This window comes from Nyctereutes procyonoides, unplaced genomic scaffold, assembly GCF_905146905.1.
Source record: "Nyctereutes procyonoides isolate TBG_1078 unplaced genomic scaffold, NYPRO_anot_genome, whole genome shotgun sequence".
Taxonomy (NCBI): domain Eukaryota; kingdom Metazoa; phylum Chordata; class Mammalia; order Carnivora; family Canidae; genus Nyctereutes; species Nyctereutes procyonoides.
In genome coordinates, this window is record NW_026575128.1 from 12,421,992 (window position 1) to 12,441,949 (window position 19,958).

The 19,958-nt window shown below is 50.2% G+C and overlaps 1 protein-coding gene and 1 long non-coding RNA gene across 2 annotated transcripts in view; one reads left to right on the forward strand and one right to left on the reverse strand.

Annotated features, from left to right (window-relative positions):
- The window catches only part of AGBL4 (AGBL carboxypeptidase 4), a 1,386,151-nt gene that overhangs the window by 1,347,097 nt on the left and 19,096 nt on the right, over positions 1–19,958 (forward strand). The window lies entirely within an intron of this gene.
- Positions 6,619–10,978, reverse strand: LOC129520553 (uncharacterized). The gene is made up of 3 exons (XR_008666629.1): positions 10,866–10,978; positions 10,053–10,203; positions 6,619–7,143 (listed from the first exon to the last, which is right to left on the reverse strand). It is a non-coding gene; the product is annotated as an uncharacterized LOC129520553 (long non-coding RNA).

A 19,958-nucleotide genomic window follows, 5' to 3' on the forward strand; every position in this document is an offset into this window, starting at 1 on the left:
GGAGGCTTCCAGGCTAAAACCAGGACAGTCCTAAGCAAACCGAGATGGTCAGTCACCCATAGCTTTGAGTACAAAGCTATGACAGGTGAAGAACTTGTTAAGGAATTGGGATATTTTCCTTGGAAAGAAGATATTTGGAAGCCATGATTTGGTCAAATTTCTAAAGAGCCATCATGGAGCATAGAAAGTAGATCTGTTCTGTGTGGCCCTAGAGGTCAGAACAAGAGCCAATGAGAGGCAGCTTCGTTTTTAACCTCTATGAGGGAGATAACAGGGTCACACTTACTGAGCTTCCTCTGTGCACCAGAACCTGGCCTGGTTTCTGGGTATGCAACGTCAAGTGGTCATGGCCTCTGCCTAGAGAAGTTCCCAGTGTGGTGAGGGAGACAGGCAGGAGAGTGCCTCCAATACAGTGCTGTGACAGAGGGGGCTACAAGGAGTGGCTAGAAGGAGCAGCACACCCAGCCTTGGGGATGCCGGGGGTGGGAGTAAGTGCAGCGAGGAAGGTGCTACGCAAGGGTCTAGTAGGCTGGGAGAGCGGCGTGTGCAGGGCCCAGAGCGCTGGGAGGGCTGCTTCCCTCCTTTGGACGAGTCTAGCCCTTGGGGTCTGAGGTAGGGGGTGAGAGGCAATGAGGTTAGAGAGGACTGTGGGAACCAGTCAGTGGTTTCAAGGAGAGCACCATGGTGCGTGGGGAGGACAGTGGCTTAGTGCAGCATGGGCCCATGTCACACCACCCCTCCAAGTAACACGCCCGCCCTGCCTTATTCCCACTTCCCTCATCTTTAAAAGGATGTGCTCCCTGAGAACTGCCTCTGCAAGACAGTCAGAGGATTCGCTTCTTCCTGATTCCCTAGGGAACCCAAGGTTCCAGCTTCCCAGACTTCCCCATCTGACCAGAGGTTTTGGGATATGTCCTGGTAGCATCATTGTGTAACAGACAGTGTTCCCTTGTGAGACTGGTGATCCATGGACTTTGTTAATCTGGTCTCTGCCACCGACCTGCTGTGTGATCTTGAGCAAATCACTGGCCTTCCCTGACCCCATTTACCCACCTGTGAAATTAAGGGTTTGGACAAAGGGCTTCTATCCTCCAGATGGCATCCAAAGCGCCCACTGAACCTGGATCTAACTCATTTATTGAACATCTACTAAGTACTAGACACAGTCATTCGAAGGATTTTGTCAAACCTCTGAGGGCACAGGCCATTCTCCACAGGACCGCCTCCCTCCTTTTCTTCCAGAACGCCCTGGAACCAGTACCTTAAAACTCATTTCCCAAGCAGCAGACTGCCTGCCCAGCAAGACACACTGCCTGTCTGGGGTTTCTTATCCGTCAATATTTTCTTCAAGATGATAAATGTCCTGCCAATAAGAGGAGGCAGCTGCCAACCCTGTCTGAGACAAGGGCCTTTCGCTGGGGTTGTGACCGTGCCTGGCCTGTCGATGTGTCTCAAGAGGCAGGAGGTAGGAATCGCGGCTGGGAAAATGAAAGACAGGACTTGGAGGGAGGAGAGTCGGGACCTGCTCTCATCATTATCTGTATTTTATAATAAGAGAGGTACATTTTGACCCTGAGCACCTACCCAAAGCCACAACGGGTCCCCGACTCCAGAAGTCTGCAAAGTGAGAGTCAGATGGGGGAGGCCCGTCAGGTGACCCAGTCTGGAGGTGGTGGGGCAACGCCCTCCCAGGAGCTTGGATTTGTGTCTTTTGATATCAAATCCAAATCTGAGTGCCCCACTAGAGGACACTTCCTTTAAAGAAACCAGTCATGTGGCCGAGGAGCTAATAATAGCTGAGATGTAACAGATGCCATTGTTCGGTAATAGGATAAAAAGGAGATGGGCTTCAGAGCCAGGCTGACCTGGGTACAGATCGTGGCTCTGCTGTTTACTAGTTGCGTGACCTTGGGCAAGGGACCTCAGCTCTGAGCCTCACTTTGCCCTTTTATAACAATAATGATTATGAAACTTACCTCACAGGATTGTTCCAAGTAGATGGAAACATAAAAAAAAAAAAATCTCAGGTGCCCAGTAGATTACCTGGAACATGGTAGGCTCTCAATAGATGATAGCTTTATTATTACTGTTACTAGTCAAGTACCGAATTGGGTGAAATCTAAGTAATAAATTTCTAGGCCATCAGGAAAGGATGAAATCAGTGCAGACTGGAGACTTGATGGAACCTCCCTTGAAGGGTTCTTAAGATTCTTAAGGGATTTCTAAGATTCTTAAACAGCAATCCTCTTAATAGTGTTTGGAGTTCTCAGCCATCCCAGTGGACTCAGACTCCATTATTTGTACTCATGTGCATAATGCAAAAGTCTTTCCCCGAACAAAGTCATTAATGACCAGGCAGGGACCGGTCTGTAGGCCGGGTATGTGACTGAGGCCGAGACAGCCCGGGACAAAGCTAGGTCTTTGGTGATGCCAACATTGAAGAGACCTGTCACAGTGAACAGTTAACACGCTTGGGTTCTCATCATGGGCCATAAGGGCTGGAAAGTACAGTGATTTTTATTTGTTTTCGTGTGATGGCACAGCACTGACATTCCGTCTCTGTGCCTCAGTTTCCCGTTCTCCCTGCTGTGCCCACCTCTGCGAATGGCTGTGTCGATCAAATGGCAGAGTGTACACGGCCTGGTTTTGGAGATGAGTCTACGTGTACTCATGGAAGGGGTGATTCTGGGTGGGCGGGAAGAGGGAGGCGGTGGGGGGAAGCTGGAGGCAGAAATCTGGGATAGGGTCGGGCAGGGGGGAGGCAGGAAGCAGGTGCCGGGCTGGTGTGGGGGCGGCCGGGGAGACCCAAACCAATTCATGCCGCCCCGCGTCCAGGGGCATGTGCACGGGTCCTGGCTCCGCGGGACAGGTGCCGGTGCCAGTGCCGGTGTCGGTGCCGGTCACCCAGGGCCTGAGGCCTGAGCCAGAGGCGGCCCTCCTCCGGGCTCTCTGCCCCTTGCAGCCTGCCCCGCGGCCCACCAGCTGCAGCTCTGCCGCTGTTGCATGAGGTTCAAGTGCCCTCTCCTGGCCCCCAGGGTGCATGGCGGCCTGGGAGAGTAGCTTCCTCCCCGCGAGGACTGGGAGGCCACCAAGTCCTTTGTCTGGGCTGCTATTGGAGCTCTGGGGACCTTGGTTGGGGTGAGGAGCACATCCCTTCACTCCCCCAGTCCCCAGTTTCTCTCCCACATGAACATCCCTCCTCTCGACTCATTTCCTTCTTCCCTGTCTCACAGCCTCCTTTTTTTTTTTCTTTTTTTTTCCTCTTCATCTTTTCATCTGTCTCTCTGACTCTCAGGCAGGCACAGACACAGTCCGGGACGCCCCCCTCCTGCCTCCCCCTCCAGCCCCTCCTCTCCTCTCTCTTGCTTTTCCCTTCTCCTTCTCTCTCCGTCTTCCTGCTTAGCTCCCTTCCTCTCTTAAGGCCAACAGTGGCAAATAGTGGAAATGCTCTGCGGGCAAAGCCACATCCCAGGCCAGTGTTTTCCGCCCACAGGATCTTGAGCAGGTGCGCAGGACTGAGCCAGTGGCCGCGCAGGGCGGGCCGCGACCCCCCCTCCGGCCTGCCAGCAGCCCCACTGGCGGCCAGTCCTTCCTGTTCGTCCTGTCTTGGCTTCTCCAGGCCTCTGTCCCCTCTCTCCCTCCTCGTTCCCTTCTCCTCGGAAGGAGATTCAGATTCAGATTTGAATACCATTTATTGAGCTTTTCAGAAAAGTGGGGATTTGACCTTCACCTTGAAAAAGCTGTCTTTCAGGGATCACTGTTTCTGTCTCCTGCCTCCTGCCTCCCCTCTTGACCAAGTGCGTGACCAGGGCATGTGAACGGAGCTAGGGACACGGGAAGGTGTAAGAATGTCAAGGGGAGAGTCTCTCTTCCCAGTGCCTCCTATGGGGAAGGCCTGTAGTGAGGAAGGAGCCACCTCCCAAGCCTCACACGACGTCCTGGTGTGTGCGTCCACGGGCTAGCTCTGCCAACTGGTTTGCTTATTTCTTTACCATTTGTGCTCTTTGCAACCGAGGCACCTGCCATGATAAAGCACCATAGATCATTTCCTGGCACTGAGCTCTTAAGGAAACCTCTCACCCAGGGACCCGTGTTGGGAGAAGTGACGTCTGTCTGGCCTCTTGCACAGTCCTTCCGTGTGTGCCGGCGCCTCTCATGGTGCTGCCCAAGGAAGGCCAAGGGCACAGTCCCGAAATATGTTCCAAGCCCGCCACTGTCTGAGGTCCAGCTGACTCCAGTAACACAGGCTGCATCCTCCACACCAGCCTTGGGGAATGGAGGGTCCCTCAGCCCAGTTATGGGGAAGCCAGTCAACCGGCCCGGACTTGGGCAAGGGCCAGGACCGTAGGCATTCGAGCTGGAGTGGTTCGGGCCTTAGGAGCCCACATTCTCTGCAATCATGCACAGCTGACTTCAAATCCTCACTATGGCATTTCTGAGCCGTGTGTAACTTTGAGCAAGTTCCTTCACCTCTAGGGACCTCAGATCCTTACCTGGAGAATAGAGATAAACCACCAACTCCCCACAGTTTGTGTGAGGTTAAATGCGAATGTATGTAAGTACTGAACACCCTGACTGGTTCCTAGTAAGAGATGGAGGCTATTATCACACGTAACAATTCTGTGTGATCCTTTACGATGATCCCAGTAGGTCAGGGGTCTGCTGCATACATGGAGAATCTACTCAGATGGAGAGTCTGCTGTCTGGATGGAGAATCATCCACACCACCCCTAAAACCAGAAGACTAGTTTTAAGGCAAAAGAGATTCTTCCTTTGAGTTCTCTCACAAGAAAACTGTGGCTTGAGTCTGCCCCTACTTGTTTGCAGTGAGGGCAGACTGGAAAATCCCAAACTCCCTTCCCTTCGGCCAAGCATTTCAGTATTAATTTGTGCAAGTGGGTGTCTCTGGGATTCTGGGAACGCACAGAGGGTAAAGCAGGAGGAGATAGCTGAGTCTTAGAAAGTTGGAAAGCTCTTCAATGAAGGAAAACATCTACAGTTTGCCTACCACATGGTAGGCATTGTGCTAAGTATTTTATTAGCTTATTCAGTTCTCACAGCAACCCCATGAAGGAGCTATCCTTCCTGTCTTGCAAGTGAGAAATTGTTGGCTCAAGGTATTAACTCACCTGGGGTCACACAGCTTGTGCAGGGCAGAGCCAGCCTCTGACCCCGAGCCCTGACTTCCCATAGCACATGCCCCGCTCCTGTGCTCCTAGCCCAACTGCTGGAGATTTGGCCTGTCCCGTCACCCCTCCCCACTCCTCCCCAGCCCTCCAGCCCCCTCTGCTCCTCAGAGAGGCAGCACACCACCACGCCTGGCACAGCAGACCCTCTCTCCAAGGATGCTGGCTCATGCTGTCTCTCCTCTGGTCTGGCTCTCTTCTGAGTGATGGAGAGTTTTCACTTGGCCTAAACTCCTTGCATACCTCGGCGCTGGAGAGTAATTGTTGAGGGAAAGTTACTGGGCTCGGCTGAAAGTCATTTTTAGATTCCAGAGCAGGACAAGTAGGAACAATGACATCACATGTGCATGACTAATTCAAAGCACTTTAATCTTCAAAATGTCAAACTTTATGGTCAGTGGCTGTTCACAGCGAGCGGTGGCACTGTGAATGTTAAAATACCAGGGTGGCAGGGCATCGAGACTGGGAGTTTTTGTAAGGGCAAACCATCTCCAGAGGTGATGGCTGGTGCTTGCAGGCCAGCTCTGAAGCACAGTCTGAAACACAATGTCATTGTAAGTGAGTGGCCACCGATGATTAATATGTTCTAGGTAAATGCACATTAGCAGAGGTCTCTACTACAACCCTGAAAGATAGGCATTGTGGTCCCCTTGGTGCAGGAAGTAGGGGGAGGAGACTGGTGCTCTGAGTAAGCAGGGAATTTATGCAAGGTCATGTAGTCAGCAAGTGCTTCTGCTAATTCCCCAAGTCAGGTCTGTCAGCCTCCAAAGCCAGCTCTGCTGCAGCCACAGCAATTGCCTTTTGCCTTCATGGCTTTAAAGTTGGATCTGTCAACGATCTGAGACAAATTTGGAATAAGTAAAGTCCTACTTCATATAACCTTAGGTCTGTGTTAAGAAACCGGAGGAGCCTCACCAACTGGTGGCCCATGGATGATTCTCTTCTGCAGATGGTGGGTTTGGCCAGATTCTATCCATTGGGTTCTGACCTCCTGGGAATCAGGGGAGCCAGGCTGGAATCCAGACATCCAGAAACTTCCTGTGTGACCCAGGGACTTCATGTTCCCTCTCTGGGCTTTCATTTTCATATTTATAGAAGTGTTAGAGGGATTGATGGAAAAACAAATACTTACCAAGCACCCACTCTGTAACAGGTCCTGTGTTGGGCCCTGGAGATCAAAGATGAATAGACATTGCTTCTGCACCCAAGGGGGCAGTTGAACTAAGGAATCTCTGATGTCCTAGGTATGGTATGAACTCAAATTGCAACTATAAGTACAGATGATGAGTTAAGGGTATTTGACCCTTTTCAGTGTGTCTTAGATCTACTGGAACCTAGACACAAGGCTTTGAACTACATCCCAATGGGTCCAGGCAGGGAGGCAAGTGAGCATATACAAACCCAAAGACATTGGCCATTCATTTATTCGATTATTTACTCATTGTTTAACAAGGAGTTTCTGAGCACTCCTTCTGTGTCAGGTCCCATACTCTGAGGCTGGGGACATAGAAATGGACCAAGCAAGGCCCCTGCATTCCAAGGTACAATCTGATGGGAAAGTTGACGTGCAGATGTTACAATTAACAGACATTCTAGACCAAAGCCCAGAGACATGACATGACACAAATGCTGGGTGAGGAGCTAGAAAAGTCTAGAGTTTCAATGCTGGGAATGACAGCGGATGGAATATTCTTTCTCCCCTCACTGATGTTGGGTGTATCTGGGTGACTCGCCTTGGTGAAGGTGATGCTAACAAAACTGACTTGGACAGAGGTCTTCCACATGCCCATGCAGTTGGGCTTAACCCTGGCTATTGCAGCCAGCTGCCAGGAGAGACACTGGCACCTCAGCCCAGCCCTAGGATGCACACTGGGAACCAGCCTGCAGCCAACGCAGCCTGGAGCCCTCCCTTCTGGCCAAGTTTATCCTGGATCAGTCAAACCCGTCACATGCATACCTGGGAGACAAAGAATGAAAAATAGATAAAATCATTAGGGAGTGCTTAGAGATGGGACTGCACAGAGTGTGAGGGCCTGGCTTTGGGTGCCCTACTGTGGAAGGTACGTGCTGGTCATTCTGAGTGATCATGATCAGATTGTCAGGATTCTCGACCCACCAAGAGAGCTAGCAACCACAAGCCCCAGTGGAGCGTAAGGGGCCAAATACGACTTCCCAACAGAGGATTCCATGAGGTGTGTGCCATGAGGACCAGAACATCTTCCGTGCTCCCAGCTGAGGGGGGAAGTGTATCACAGAGATTCCTACCCCCCAGAAGGTACTGATACCTCAGCCTGTGCACAGCTGCTCAAGGCTGGAGTGGAAGGCCCTGGGCCCAGTAACCTCCAGCAGAAAGCAGCCCCTCCCTTCCCCCTTCACTGTGCAAACAAATAGCATCTTCTCTGTGAGTCTCAGCATGAAATATCGAGAAGCACTGGGTTAGCATGAGGGGTCCAGGCCCTGCCTGTGCTGCTGAGGATGCACTATCTGCTGTTTCCCTCCCAACGAGGTCTGTCCCCTTTAGGCCCCAGACATGTCTTCCTTCCTTCAGACGGTGAGCAGAGAGCAGAAAGCCAGTATTGCACCTTTGCATCCATAATATACCATCGGAGGATTTTTTTATTACCTTGTCAAGACAAAGAGCAATGGGCTGCATTTAAATTCAGGACCCAACCGACTGCAGCATCATGTCTGAATCCTTTATAGCAGCCTCTGCTTTAGCTTTGAGAGCTGCCCCAGACAAGCCTCCACTGGGTCCCTGTCCCCAACCGTTCTGTCTCCCTCCAGTGCCAGGCCTCACATGCACTTAGATGGTAAAAGAAGGACAGAGTCAGCGTGGTATGGGCCCAGACTGCTCTCAGAGCACAGGAATGTCTGCGTGTAAGGAGGGCTGGAACAGGTGGGGACGCCTTCCTGGAAGTGGTGAGTCTCCTAATAAGATTTAGTAAGGTGCTCACGGTTTCCAGGGCTTTCACATATACAGGGTCACAACAAATCATCACAGCAGTTCTGTGAAGGAGGAACAATTATCCTCATTTTACAGCTTAGAAAACAAAGGCTCAGTGAGGTCAAATCGCCTGACAGAAATGCACAACGTGGTTGTATAAGTCAGGCTTCTCCAGAGAAACAGAACCAATAGGATTTAGAGAGAGAGAAGGATTTATTTTAAGGAATTGGCTGGGGTGCTTATGGAGGCTGGCAAGTCCAAAATCTGCAGGGTAGGCCAGCAGGCTAGAGACCCAGGGAAGAGCAGACTTAACAGTTCAGCCCTGGACACCTAGGTTACTCAGTGGTTAGGCGTCTGCCTTACTGCTCAGGGTGTGATGCTGGGGTCCTGGGATCGAGTCCCGCATCTGGCTCCCCGCGTGGAACCTGCTTCTCCCTTTGCCTGGGTCTCTGTTTCCCTCTCTCTGTGTATCTCTCATGAATAAACAAATAAAATCTTTAAAACAAAACAAACAAACAAACAAAAAAAACGTTCAGACCTGAAGGCTGTCTGCTGCAGAATTCACTCTTGCTCAAGAGAGGGTAGTCTCTTGTTCTACTCAGGCCTCCAGTTGATTGGATGAAGCCCACCGACATTATGGAGAATAATCTGCTTCACTCAAAGTTCACCAAGTTAAGTGGTAATCTCTTTCAAAATTCCAGATCCTGGGATCCCTGGGTGGCGCAGTGGTTTAGTGCCTGCCTTTGGCCCAGGGCGCGATCCTGGAGACCCGGGATCGAATCCCACATCAGGCTCCCGGTGCATGGAGCCTGCTTCTCCCTCTGCCTGTGTCTCTGCCTCGCTCTCTCTCTCGAGTCTGAGACACAGGCAGAGGGAGAAGCAGGCTCCATGCACCGGAAGCCCGATGTGGGATTCGATCCCGGGTCTCCAGGATCGCGCCCTGGGCCAAAGGCAGGTGCCAAACCGCTGCGCCACCCAGGGATCCCCAGTCCAGGCTTCTGATCAGGAAAAGAGGTTGTTACCTCAGGTGGAGCCATGAATATCAATATATTTGAGGGGTAAAAACGTGCCATTTGAGTTCCCTCTGCAGTTTTGCTTCTGATAAATATAATATTCCTTTACTTGTTCATTTAGTACTGAACAGCCTTGGGATTTCTTTTTTTTTTTAAGAATTTATTTATTCATGAGAGACAGAGAGAGAGAGAGAGAGAGAGAGGCAGAGACACAGGCAGAGGGAGAAGCAGGCTCCATGCAGGGAGCCCGATGGGGGACTCGATCCTGGGACTCCAGGATCCCGCCCTGGGCAGAAGGCAGGCACTAGACCACTGCGCCACCCAGGAATCCCTATCATAAATTAATTAATTAATTAATTATTTTTAAAAAAGGCAAAATTCCAGATCCTTCACAGAAACATCTGGAATAATGTTTAGACCACTTAAGTGGTCATCATGTCCCAGCCAAGCCGATATGTAGGGTTGGTGGTCACAGTGGCAGAGCTTGACCTTGCCCCCAGGTCTGTTGGTTCGGATCTTGGCCCAGACTACATCACAGTACACACGGGGAGCTATTGACTCTAAAAACAAAGAATTTGAAGGGGTGGCATGTAGTCCAATTTAACACATTTTATTGAGAGTCTTCATTGTGCCTAGCTCTGTTAATACTGAGATTTAGATTTTTTTAAATTCATTTTGAGAGAGAGAGAGAGAGAGAGAGAGCATGAGTGGGGGGGGGGGAGAGGGAGAAGCAGGCTTCCTGCCAAGCAGGGAGCCTATGTGGGGCTCAATCCCAGGACCCAGGGATCTTGACCAGAGCCAAAGGCAGACACTTAACTGACTGAGCCTCCCAGGTGCCCCTAATACTGAGATTTAAAATGAAATAAAACAAAATAGCATCCACTATCACAGTCTGATGGAGGAACTTACAGTCTGGTGGTGATGCAGAGAAGGCCTCTGGAGAGTGGGTCCTCATGAAGCGAGCCTCAGTGGTATAGGACCCAGCATGTTAAGGAACTGTCCCATCTGGAATGGCGAGTTCATACAAGGGAGGCCCAGGAAGTAAAGCCGGCAAAATCTTCTAGAACCAGATAATAGCCTTGAGTGCCATAGTACTAATTTGATGTTTTAGCTTATAGGCAATGGGGAGCCAGAGAAGGTTCTTGGGCAAGAAAATAGCATGAGGAATTGACTATTAATAGGAGAACAGATGGTGTATATGGGAGGAGGTAGAGAAGGGGAGCCAGCTTAGTTTACCCTAGACTAGTGGGACCTTCCTCTCAGTATGATTTTGGGAGCACTGCAGGGTCCATACTTCATTCCCCAAGCACTAGAGAAACAACTGGCAGGGGCCAAGTGTTTCTCCCACCTATTGACTTCTCAGGGAAGACACAGAATTAAGAAACAGACTGGGTTAAGCAGCAGGCATTGCCCTAGGTGTTTCCCTAAAGAACCATGTGGAGAAGATAGGACTGGTTACTGCTCTCATTAGACCGATGAGGTCATTGAAAGTACCTGTCCAGGGTTACACAGCTGAGTCCATCTGGCCTCAGAGTCCGGATTCTCACCGTGTGACTCCACAGCCAGGGCTCTGAGCCACTGAACCGCGCTGGGCTGTGGCCTTGGGAGGGGCCCTCGACGCTCCAGCGTCGTAAGGAGAAAAGAGGAGTAAATGGAGGGGCAAAGAGAAAAAACCAAGAGTTGAGGAAACAAAGCCATTTTTGGAAGACTCCCATGCCTTACCAAGGCCTGACTCAGGAACAGGTGCTGGAAACAGACACGTAGCCATATCTGGGAAAACAGAATGCCAGCCAGAGAGACCTCAGAGAGACGATGATCACTTGCCAGAAGCCATCCCGAGCTAGAGGCCCAGCTCCACCCACTGTCCAGACTGTTTCTGTTGGCACTGGGAGAGGAGTCATTGCTTACTGCTCGCAGGGCCCTCTGCTGGACTCTCGTCCCTACAAGCAGGCCAGCCCTTCCCAGTTAACCTTCCATGCTAGGGTGGGGTGAGCCCAGGAGAGGGCAGCGATTTCCTGGTTTGCTCCCATCTGTAACCATTGTCTTACCTGGTGGGAGGCATCATCTGCTGTAATTAGGCTTCATTAAAATGCTGATTAATAACATCCTGCCTGGGCCAGGCGGATGCTTGGATTGGCCTCATCACTGTAAATGTGAGTGTTTTTTGCAACTATTTACACACAGTTAACACCTCTGCAGGGCCCCAAAGGAAGGAGGCAGCGCAGGCTGTTCAAATAGCCCTGAGCACAGGGAAACCCAAGGCAAGGAGGTGGCCAGAGATGGAAGTGGAGTCTGAGCGTGGAGGGCTGAGGGGCCGAGCTAAGCTCCCAGTCTAGGTTACAGATGGAGCCTCACCAACTGGTGGCCCACGGCTGATTCTTTTCTGCAGATGGTGGGTTTGGCCAGAAGAATGTTTGCTGGCTGGTGAGTTGGTTGGTTGGTTGATTGAATGTTGAGTTTGAGGGGTTTTGAGTGTGGCATTTGCTGTCCAATTTGCCACTGATCCTATTGTTTCACAGCTGTCGTTGCACATATTTCTTACCTGACAGGTAAGAGGTGAGGCGGTAAAAAGAACACATTTATGGGCAGCAGATGTGTGTGAACAAAGAGTTAGAAAGGTAAGAGCAGGAGCAGGGATCAGATAGGCATTGCGGTGCCCAGAGAGGATGAGACGGAGCCGAGAGGTAAAGGCAGTGTGGAGTCTCCAGGTTCCCATGTCATCTCCAGGGGTTGGAGTGTGAGTGTGGGGGGGGTGAGAGAGGTGGGTCAGGAGAGGCTACAAGGAGATGGCAGGAGCCAGCGCCCAGAAGGAGCCTTGAATACTGTGTTTAACGGGCTAGGGCTTGACCTAGAGAAAGTATGGAACCCATTCAAAAGGAGTTTCAGTCAGAGAGAAACACAGTCCTACCCATGTCCTAGAAATATCACTCCGGCAACAGTGACAAGAATGGCCCGGACAGCAGCAAGGAGAGACCAGAGGCCATTGAGACCATCTAGAAGCGTGACCATAACGCCTGAACCAGGGCAGAGGTGGTGCAGTAGGGAGGAAGAAAGACTCGAAAATCAGGTCTGGGGGTGAACTCAGTGAGAGATCCACTGGTTTCCTTCCTTGAGGGAGACAGCAGTGCTTCCGATTGATCACAGGCCTGGCTGTCATGCCCATGAGGTTTCCAGGAGAAAGCCCAGAAATGGAGGAACGCTGACCTCATACCCCACCTTCCAAACAGAAGCCAGGGCTCGTGAAAAGCCAATCTTCAGTGTGAGGTGGGGCGTGGTGGGGGTGGCGGGACGAGAAGAGCTTGGGTGGGGTCTTCCCATCTCTCATCTCTCGGGCCTCACCATAGCAGCAGAACTTTGCCAACTTCTCATTTGCTCTCACAGGTCAGCCTGGTTTCATAGCCCAGAGATCAGCCACTTTCCCAAAGCTACTGGGGGCCAGAAGTTTTTTGTCATATCTTTTCTATATTTAAGAAGCTTATTTCTGTTTCTCTGTACCTATATGATCCCTATTTATAAGACTTCTTGTTTGTCTCTCTCACACACACAGTGTCTGTCTCTCTTTGTCTCTGAGAATTTCTATGTCTGTGTGTTGCTTCTCTCAGTATCTCTCCCTCTCCGTGCTTCCCTTTTTCCTAGCTCATTTTTTTCCCTCCCTCTCTCTCCTCTTCCCCAATTCTCTTTCTCTCTATCCCCAGTTCTGATTAGACAAATGACTCAGGGATGGGGCCAGTCTCTGCCCGGTGGCTAGGCTAATTGATGGCTGCTATAGAATTGCCTAAGCAAGGAACTCTTGTCATTAGCAAGTGATGGGTTGCCTTGGCCTACAACTAGGAAACCTTTGAAATCCTGCATCTAAATTGCCATTCTTTTGACTGCTGCTAGTGATGCTAATTAGCTGTGTTAATTGGATGTTTTGATATTTGAAGAGCAAAGCAATCCAATTCCTTCCTCCAGAAAGCCAAAATTATTAATGAACTTGGCAGCAGCCTTGGCTTTCTTTCCACAGTGGGCACAGCCAAAGATTTTGGGGCAGGGGAAGGGCTGGTTCTGAGGAAGTGCCTTGTGTGCTCCTGGGGAGAGGGAGAGGCTGAGAAGCTGGCTATGGAGCTTCCTAGTGGTGAAATCACGCAGCGGGACAGAAGGGTCTCAGATCCTGAGTTCAGAGACCAGCATAAGGAATTTGACTCTGCTCTGCCATTATCTGCCCTGTTTGAAATTTTGCATCCCGATGCCGAACACGGTGCCTGACACACAGTCAGCATCTAACACGTATGATTGAGTGAATAACCAATACAAGCACTGATTTTGGAGTCAGATTCAAATTCCAGTTGGACCATTTTCTAGCTTGATGATTTGAGCAAAAGTTACCTCACCCATGGATCTCAAATTTTCCTCCAACTACATATTAGTGAACAGTTCTGATCAACATAATTTTCTTCAACTTGCTATATTTTCATTGATGTTTTAGCATCCTTTCACACATGCTTGGTACCTCAAATGCCTAACCTGTCTCTTAATCCGGTTTGGATCATAAAACAGTGTGATTAAAGCTGAAGGAAAGGTAGGTCCAGGATTCTGTGGGGACACAGAGAGCAGATCAAGTAAGCAACTAAATTCAGTCTTGAGGAATCTGGGAAGACTTCCTAAACAGGACAGACTTTGAGCTGGCTTTACAAAGGTGATTAAACATTCACTAAGAGGAAAAGAGGAAGACATTCCACAAGGGCCTGAAGGCCCAGAGCTGTGGATAAACTCACTGCTCTGAATTAGAGACCTAAATGATCTCTTACAGCATTGTTTAAGGGAGAAAACTATAATCAAGGGCAGGAACAGGAATCTAGAGAAGAAAAGGCTGGGTGTGGTAGACTTGACATCTCACTCACCAATGGAAGGAAATTTCTTCGGGAAGCCAAGCCCACAGCCTACAATCTAGTTAATTGCTCCTTGGGATGTTTTCAAACACCATGAGGGGCACAGCTTGGACAGAATGATCATGAGTTCCAAAGACATAGTACAAAGATTATGAGTGATTACTGCATCTTAAAAGTGTTGGAATCTATCTAATCTAATCTAAACTGCCCCTTTAAGGGAAGCAAGGAAGGAAGGAAGGAAGGAAGGAAGGAAGGAAAATCGAAGGAAAGAAGGAAGTAAGCAAGCTTTCTTAAAACCATAATATTTAAAATCATTTCCAATTTACAGATGTGATGCTCCTTCTGTGCATACCTCATACTTCGACTTTGTATTAAAGGATCATCAGAAATTGAACAGGAATAGAGTTTTGCAAGGACATCACACGGGCAAAGGCACAAATGACAATGGAGCATTGGGAGTACCCGGTGCTAGAGTGTGGCCAGGGCATGGGATCAGTATTGGGGAGAGACTACATAGGTGGGTGGGGGCCACATCACAAGAGGTTCCGGGTGAAGGAGATTGACAATTTATCCTACAGGCAATGAGGAGCTTTCTTAACGTTTTAAAAACAAAGAACTATACAATATGAGATGTTACAACATCTCTTTGATGTTCCTTTTCATAGTTCCTGCTAGACAGTGAGCTCTGAAAGGAGCTAATCATTTCTGATTTATATCTGTGTCTCCAGGACAAGGAACATAGTAGGTATTCACAATCTTTGGCTGCCTAAAATTGAGGTGGCTTAACTGATACCCAAAAGGGGTAATGACTTGTTCAGCATCACTGAGAAACCTGGTGGCAAAAGTGGGCCTTACCCCAGGCCAGAGCTTCGGCAGGTATACCGCTAAATCAACATCCCTGGGCACCAGATCTCAGCTGATTCGGGGATTTGGATTTGAGTGCATCCTGTGTGACATGGTCTAGGGACACGGCTCATTACCTCCAGATCTCTCTCGGTAGTACTGAATCCTTTACCTCAGAAAGCCTAGCAGAATCCGGGCCCAACCTTAGGAAGTTCGTTGGCCTTTGGTATCCTCATAAGACCCACTGATGTCCTGGCCCAAATGTTCTCTCCTGGGTCACCCATTGCCATTATCACATATTTAAGGATCACCAAGGCTCAAGGCCTGGGGGATAGAAAAAAATGAGTCAGACACAGTTGCTGTGCTCAAGGACTAGTCTGAACCTGAACATCTCAAGACACAGACCAAGTTGGATGCCTCTCAGCATCCATGGTGCCTGGCATCCACTGGCTCGAGTTGATTCAATGATGGAGTGAAGAACCTTGAGGAGATAGGGAAGCAAGGACACCACATATACCTTATATCACAGTGAGAACGCTGCAGGTATCATGAAAGAGGAATGGAGTTCAAAGGAGAAGAGAGTTGCTACCAGGAACCAATTTCAAAAATTTTGTGAAGAATGTGGTGGGGTCCAGGCTAAGCCTTGAAGAATGACTGGACTGAGGCTAAAGTGGAGAGAGAGCATGAGCAAAGGCACAGGCTGTGTCAGTAATTATTTAACAAATGTCCCTGCAGTGCCTCCTGTATGCTGGGGGCTGTGAGGGGCAGTAAGGATATCAAGCCGCCGTCCCAGAGTTTGCCATCCTCCCCTGAGGGGGAGGAGGCAGGAGGGAGTGTATTGTGTGTGCATGCACATGTAGCAACTGTGTGTGTGTGTGTGTGTGTGTGTGTGTGTGTGTTGGGGAGGAGGGGGAGGGCAGTGATATAGGATTAAGGGGAGGTCAGGGGGAGACTATCAAGTTTGCTAGGCCCAGTCCAGAGCAACCAACTATCAAACTTGCAGGTCACGTTGGCCTTTATTCTCTACCTGCTATAAAAGGTGTTTGATGTGGAAGGAAAGAAAACTAGCACTCACTGAGCTCCTGCTACATACCAGTGAAAAGCACTTTACATACAATATTCTTATTTAATTCTCTGAACCACTTTGAAGTAGGCCTGTGCATCCTTGTTTTACAAATGAGGAGGCCAATTTTAAGCCACTGGTTGGTGATGGAATCTTTGTGACTCCACAGTCCTTGATTTTTTAATACTACGCCATGCTGACCAGCCAGCATGCTATGCTGGGCCCTCTCCTGTGCCCTGGTTGATTGGGGTAGGGGGGTGGGGGTCGGGGGGAGTGAGGGTGTGTGTGCACACGTGAGTGCATGAGCCTGCCCCCATATGCCCGCATGCAGGTACCCACTGTGGGCTAAGGGAGATGCTGACTGCTCCGTCCAATTAATGCTCCGTCTGTCCCTGCTGTCTCTTTGTGATCAGAATTAATTGCTGCCCATGACGCTGTGTAGAAGGGAAAGGACGGCCATCGGCAGCGCTGCTGGGGGGGGGGGGATAAAAACATTGTAACGCAAAACAAAACTGGCTCCCGAGGATTTGAAATAGGAAATTCTTTCTGTTGGAGAAAGATTCGGTGTTCTGTGACCAAAGTCAATATTCTATGACCCTATTCAGGGAGAAGGACAGCCTGTTCCTGTTCTGGTCGGCGGTACTGGGTAAAGGAAGTGTGGCAATATGTGGATTTGGAAAATTAGTTGCAGGGGGGATCCCTGGGTGGCGCAGCGGTTTAGCGCCTGCCTTTGGCCCAGGTGTGATCCTGGAGACCCGGGATCGAATCCCACGTCGGGCTCCCGGTGTATGGAGCCTGCTTCTCCCTCTGCCTGTGTCTCTGCCTCTCTCTCTCTCTCTCTGTGACTATCATAAATAAAAAAAAAAAAATTTAAAAAATTTTTAAAAAAGGAAAATTGGTTGCGTATAAAAACTGACCATGTGATTTTGCAAATCTCTTCATCTGTAAAATTAGGAGGTTTGACGAGGTAAACTCCAGGGTCTTTTTACTCGAATTTCTTGGGTTGCCAGTGATAGAAAAACCAATTTGAACAGGCTTAAGGAAAAAGTTAAAGTCTGAAGTCAAGTCTAACGGAGCACTGGTTTTAAGCATGCCTGGATCTGGAGACAGTGTCTTCAGGACTTGGTCTCAAGCTGCTCCCTGAATGATGACCCCGTTCTCTGCAGGCTCTCCCCCAGTGGGAGCAAAATGCAGCTCCTGGTGGACATCCCATCCTCTCAGGGTTACGGGTGATTCCCTCTCTCACAGGCCCCAGAGCTGAGTCTCCTCAGACATATGCACACCTGACTGGTCACTGTGGCAAAAGGCCTCCAGCGCTCAGAATGGCCGATTGGATTGACTCTATCCTCCTGCACCATCTGGTTGGGGCCAGTTCCTCTGAGCCTCAGGGACTGACATTGGGGGTTCAATATGGAAAAATGGGGTGTTGGGAAAGGGGAATCGATTAAGAGCAGGAAAACAAAACCAGACAGATGTCTGCTGTTGGTACCCTCCTGCTGAGATGTTTTAGGATCCTCTAGCTCTTTGATACACTGTAAAGTTCAACCTAGAATAAGTGAAGGTCAGCAAACTTCAGGGAGGACTTAAAGCCAGGAGATGTGGTTAAAGGCAAAAGAGAGGATGAAGTATTTTTGAGCATCTACTTTATGCAAGAGTCCCTCCCAGGTGGTTTCGCGTTCATTAGGTCATTCAATCCTCTCAGTGCTCTAGTTAGGAGCTATTGTCATTCCCGCTTCACAGAGAAGGACATTTAGGATCAGAGGGTGAGCTGCTTGCCTACAGTTTTTGTTTTGTTTTGTTTTGTTTTGTTTATTTAAAGATTTTATTTATTTATTCATGAGAGAGAGACAGAAAGGGAGAGAGAGGCAGAGGGAGAAGCAGGCTCCCGGCAGGGAGCTCGATGTGGGACTCGATCCCAGGACCCCGGGATCACGCCCTGGGCCGAAGGCAGGTGCTAAACCACCAAGCCACCCGGGAATCCAGCCTACGGTTTTTTATCCATTCATTTATTTATTCTTCCCACAAGCAAGGTAGGAAAACGGGGGAGTCCTGTTAAGCTGTGGGGAACTGAGGATGGGGAGGATGCAGGCCCTGCCCTCCGGGAGCTCACAGTCTAGCTGGGAAGAGACAGAGGCAAAGAGGAGCGGAGATTCGGGGTGTAATGGTCTGGTCCCAGCCGGCGCAGGTCGGACACGCAGCTCTGCCCACTGGCTCCCAGGCCCTGCTCCTTCAGGTCCCCTCCAGACCCAGGCCCGAGGCTCCCAGCTCTGACTCCCCGGGGCGATGTTCTGAGAGGGTTTGGCTTAAGGGGAGCACGTGTCCCTGGAGGCCACTAGTTCTCAATGGGGTTCACCCTCTGCCTATAACCAGCTAGCTGTGGAAGGAACAGGACCCCTAGACCCCAGGATCATAGTTTTCTCCATGAAACATTTTCATCTCTGCATCTTGGGCTTTACGTAGGCTCCTTGGAAATAATCAATCACGTGGTGCTGGAGTCTCCTTCTCCTCTTCATCAGACAGTCCTCTTCCAGGGACCCTCATTCTGGACTTTTCCTGCTTCCCTAGAAGTGACAGGGGAAGAACAAGTCCACTTTACCTGCTGAAGTTGGTGACGCTTGCTCTCAACCTGCCTTGTGCTAACCCCCATAGCTCGGCATTTCTCCTCCCACAGTCTCCAGGACCTGACCTCCATTCCTCCTCCCAGTGAAGTCCTCAGACACCGGGTTTCCCTCCGATTTCCTACCATGAGCAGCAAAATATTAGCTGAACACCAAATGTGCCGTACACCGCCAGACACAGGGGAAGTCACGGTGAATGAAGCGACACAGTTTTTGCAACCACGGAACTTGGTGGCCTTGTAGAAGAGGCGGTTATTTACCAAAACCACATAGACACATGAAGTCACAGACAGGGGAGGCCTATGAGGGGGCCCCGGGGTGCTGGGAGGGATACGACGGCAGCCCCTGACTTGTCCAGGGGCTCACGGAAGGCTTTCTTGAAGGAGTGGGAGTTGGGCTGAGGGCTGAAGAAGGAGTGGACGTTCCCTGGAGGCAGTGAAGCCGAAGGTCTGCGGCAGCCTCAGGCGCAGGCTGTGCCACAGAGGGAGAATACAGTGGCACACAGCTGGCGTAGGAAGCCCTGTTCTCAAGGGATACCTGACAACACGGGTCACAACAGGACTCGTCTGTCCTATTGTCATTGAAATAGGGCAGGATTGAACGAGACGTGGAACAGGCATGTTTTATATCCTGACACTGGACAGATCTGATGAGTGTTGGCCAGAGCGAGGGAGGGAAGCAGACGGGCCGACAGGCAGACAGGCAGACAGACAGACAGACAGACAGCGGTGTGGAATAGTGAGGATAGGAAAGGTCCTAAGAAAATATATCCTATCCTAAAAAAAATTGGATATATGTGTCAGTCTCATGGGGAGCTCAAGCCCAGCTCCTTCGCCGTCCTGTCAGTGGCCCCCCTTCAGCTTTGCCCGACAAGAAACCAAGACGTCTCCCGAAGAACGCGAGATGCAAGGAAATGCCAGTAACTGGACTTCACGGTGGAGCTTCGTCGTAGGAACCATAGGAGTCGTGTGACACAAACGTGCAGCAAAATAAAATTAGGCAACCCTCCTACTGAGGAGAGTGCCACAGAGGGATTCCAGGGAACAAAGAACTCCCTGGAGTCTAGGGGAGCCATAGTCCGACTTCATATCCAGGATCACTGCGGGCAGCACCACCTGACTCCCCAACACAGGAACCTGACGTGCTACCCTTGATGCTTTTTCTAGTCGGCCAGAACCCTGCGTTCAGCCCCCCGGCTCGCGGCCGTTTCACACGACCAGTATTTCTAGTTCTGTCTCCTCCTTCTTGCCCCACTCTTAGTGTCCTAGCTCAGGCCTTCTCCATCCTCCCTAGACTAGAGCTGTCCTCCCTGCCTCCAGTCTTGGTCCCTTCCAAACCATCCCCTACCAGGGCCACAGGAATGATCACGATGAAGCCAAATCTAATGTTCTCTCTGCCTCCCTTACAACCTTGCCATGCC